Source organism: Mobula birostris, unplaced genomic scaffold (genome assembly GCF_030028105.1).
Source record: "Mobula birostris isolate sMobBir1 unplaced genomic scaffold, sMobBir1.hap1 scaffold_3220, whole genome shotgun sequence".
In the NCBI taxonomy this organism is placed as follows: Eukaryota; Metazoa; Chordata; class Chondrichthyes; order Myliobatiformes; family Myliobatidae; genus Mobula; species Mobula birostris.
The window spans coordinates 37,523-41,846 of NW_027276285.1; positions in this window are offsets into that span (position 1 = coordinate 37,523).

Consider the following 4,324-nt stretch of genomic DNA (forward strand, 5'->3'; position numbering starts at 1 on the left):
TGAGTGTAGTTATCTCCTTTTGTTCAAGAGCCTGCTGATTGTGGGGTAGTAACTGTTCTTAAACCTGGTGGTGCCAATCCTAAGACACTTGTACCTTCTACCTGATGGCAGCAGCGAGAAAAGAGCACGGCCTGGGTGGTGAGGATCTTTGATGATGAATCAAAGTTTACGGCAACATTTCATATAGTCATAGTCGTAGTCATAGTCATACTTTATTGATCCCGAGGGAAATTGGTCAATAAGGTATGACTATGACTATGCATGTGCTTAATAGCTGGGAGGGCTCTACCATGATGCACTGGGTGGAATCCACTACCTTTTGTAGGATATTCCATTCAAAGTACTGGCGTTCCCATACCAGGCCATAATGCAACCAGTAAGCACAATTTCCACCACACTTCCATAGAAGTTTGTCAAGGTTTTTAATGACATGCCAAATCTCCACAGACTCCTGAGGAAGTAGAGGCGCTGTCGAGCTTTCTTCACAACTATATTTACATGGTGCGTCCAAAAGAGATAGTCCTCGGGTGTGTTGGCCGTTAACGCAAATGACACATTTCGCTAAACGTTCTGATATACACGTGATAACTAAACTTAAATCTTGACAATGAATTTCACTGAAATTTCCCCTCATTCTCCTAAACTTTGGAAAGCATGTCCATTTGCTCTCTCCTCACGCAGGAAACTTCATGCAGGGTTGGTAGGAGGCAGCTGGAATACAGGCTCCAATCAGATCACACCGGGACCATTGAATGTGGTGAAGAAGGCATTTGGCACATTAGCTTTCATCAGTAGAGGTGTTGGGATGTTACTTTATAGAAGTGCAAGACAACTTTGAAGCCACACCCAGAGTATTGTGAACAGTTTTGATCGCTCTTTTATAGGACAGATATCACTTACCAGGAAAAAGCACAAAGAAAATCTATGAGACTGTTTACCAGCACTGAGTTACAGGGAGATGTTGGGCAGATTAGCACTTTATTCCCTGGAGCATAGCAGATGTTATACAGGTGTACAGAATCATAAGAGGGGTATAGATTGCATGGATGAACACAATCCTTTTCCTAGGAAAAGAGGAACAAGCAGCTGTGGGTTTGAGGTGAGAGGGGAAAGAATTATTAGGAACCGGAGCGGCAACATTTTCCACACATTGAGTGTTCGTTACAAGGAATCAGATGCCAGAGCAAGTGGTCAAGGAACAATAAATACATTAAAAACAAACAGGTACATTGATAGACAGAACACACCGAAACTCTATAGATCAGGGGTTTCCAATCTGGGGGTACACTGACCCTCAGTTAATAGTAGGCGTCCATGGCATGACAGAGACTGGGAAACCCCGCGGAAAAGGGACTCAGCAGCGCAGGCAGCATTTATGGACAATCAAAGCTTGGGGCCGAAACCCTTCAACAGGGCATAGCTAAAACAGATTTAGAGGAATATGGGCCAAACCAGAGCAAATGAGACCAGTTTAGATGGGCGCCGATAAATATCGGTGGGCCAGGTGGTGGTGTGCGCCTTTAAGGGGCGCGGCTCCGCCCCACCGGGCGAATCACTGGGCACAGGTTGCACGCATCCTCTGCCACCGCGCGCCTTTAAGGAGGAGGCGGGGCCGCAAGGAATTCGGCCGAGCCGCCTGCACCGCCCCTTTAAGCAGCCGGTAGAGCTGACGCGGCGCTGACACGGGCAGAGCCACGTCACTCACTCCAGAGTCCCGGGCTCGGTGGCTTCTCCGCAAACATGATCCTGATGACCATGATCGCCCGGGTGGCCGATGGGCTGCCCCTGGCCGCCTCCATGCAGGAGAATGAGCAGGTAAGGCGGCAGACGAGACGCCCTCTTCCAACTTCCCCTCCTGTTCTCCCCATGGCTGTGTGTACCGTCGGACAAGGGGAAACAGGGTGTAAAGGGACAGGTATTGCGTTGCATGCACACGAAGGGGTTAGGAAACCTCAGGAAACTCCGGGTTTGTTACGAGGAGGGAGAGGGAGGGGGTGGGGTGGTCTGCTGCATAAGGAGAAAGGGAAAGTGGGGTCTGCAGCACACAGAGGGTGGTCTGTTTAATGGGGGGGCGTGTAGCATAAGGTGGGAGGAGTTTCTGTTGCACGAGGAACGAATCCAGCTACAGTGATATCTTTCTGCAAACCTCCGTAATCTCCAGCGCCGAAGGGGTTAATAGCCAGAGCTGATTCCTCGGCACTCTTCCCTGCAGCCACGAGAGCCTTTGGCTAGGTTCTCTTCTCCACCCCACCCCACCTGAACTGTAGAGAGTTTCACTTCTATGGTGCCTGTCCCAGCCACCACTTGTCGACCTGTGCTTAACCTGTCCGTGTCCAATAGCACTCCCGCCTCTCTCTCTGCTCCCCTCTGATGGCCGAGATGCGGACATATCTTCTTGGAGGGCGGTGTGCTTTTGGACCCCGCTCTCCCGACCCCCCGGGAGGCCAGTGGGAGCAGAGACCGGTCCTCTGTGTGCGAGGGGTGGAGGGTCAATTTGACGTTACCGTCAGATCAGCCGAAATAAAAGCAGAATTGAGCCATTTGGCGCTTTGACTCTGCTTGGCAACCAAATTATGACTGATAGGGTAGGGGAGAAAGAATCGCCTCACACTCCAGCCTTGGAGATTGAGCTCTGGCCCACAGAAAGGAATGGACCATGTTGTTAAATGTGGCCCAAGTACAACACTTATGGAACAGATTTGTCTGATTATCCATTTCCAGCAAAAATAAACATTGCAAAGTCAAAGTAAATTTATTATCAAAGTCACCAGATACTACCTCAGAATCAGGTTTAATATCACCTAATACGTCGAAAATTTTATTAACTTTATGGTAGCAGTACAATGAAATAAATGATAAATACATAATACTGAAAAAATTGAATACAGTAAGTATGTGTGTATATATAGAGATAGACACAAAACCTATTTATAAATGTCCATTAAATAGTTAAAATTAAAATGGATAGTGCAAAGATATAGAAATAAGGAAAGTAGTGAGGTAGTGTTCATGGGTTAGAAATTGGATGACAGAGGGAAAGAAGCTGTTCCGGAATTACTGAGTGTGTGCCTTCCTGCTTTGGTACTTCCTCCTCAATATTAAGAAGAGGGCACGTCCTGGGTGGTGGGGGTCCTCAATGTTTGGACATCGTCTTTCTAAGACACCGCTCCTTGAAACAATCTTGGATACTACAGAGGTCCGTACCCATGACTAATTTCACTAGGTTTTGCAACTTACTTCAATTCTGGTGGCAGTAGCAACACCCACCACCCCACCATACCAGATCGTGATACTCTCCACGATACACTTGTAGAAGTTTTTCAAGTGTTTTAGTTGGCAAACCAAATCTCCTCAAACTCTGAATGAAATTAAGATTTATTTCTTGTAGGAAAATTAAGATCTACGATAGAAATTATGAAAGTCTATGTATAAATACTGACAAACAATCAATGTGTAAAAGAAGGCAAATTGCTCAAATTAGAAAAAAAAACTCCTGAGAACGTGAGATGTAGAGACCTTGAAAGTAAGGCAGTAGGCTGTGGAACCAGCTCAGAGTTGTGATGAGTGGCATTAGCCATGCCTGATGGTTGAAGGATAATAACTGTTCCTCAACCTGGTAGTGTGGGACCTAAGGCTCATGTACCTCCTTCCAAATGGCAGCAGTGAGAAGAGCTCCTGGCCTGAATGAAGGGAGTCCTGAGTAGAAGTATTCCTTCAGGATTAGTGGGTAAATTATAACAGTATGTACTGCTTAGAGAAAGGCCTTTGGATTATCCCTAAGGCAGTTTTTGTACTCCACTGAAGCGTTCTTTCCTTTATCCCATCTGAAACTAATCGGAGTTGCTATGTATCCCCTTCTGCCTAATCAGTGTGTATGGAGGTTGCACCACACCCCTGACGAGATGTGGTGATCCTGGCCCATGTGACACGGCGCTAGTGGTGGGGGAGGTTGAATGCCAAGGACTAGTCATCGAACTGCTGCTGCTGTGGTCAGTGTACATGGTTTACCACACCCCCCTCGTCAGTAATTGCCCCTCACTTGCCCAAGTGATTGCTGTTAACTTTATAAATTGTTCTGTGGGATCTCACTGAAAACTACCCAATATCGAAAGGCCTAGATAGAGTTGACAAGGGTCGGTTGGGTTCAAATGATGAGAGAGTCTAGGACTAGAGGCACAGCATCAGAATACAAGGACGTCCCTTTAGGACAGATGAGGAGGAATTTCTTCAGCTAGAGGGTGGTAAAACTGGAATTTATTGCCATAGATGTCTATGGAAACCACATCATTAGCTATATTTAAAGAAGAGATCGATTAAGTTCTTG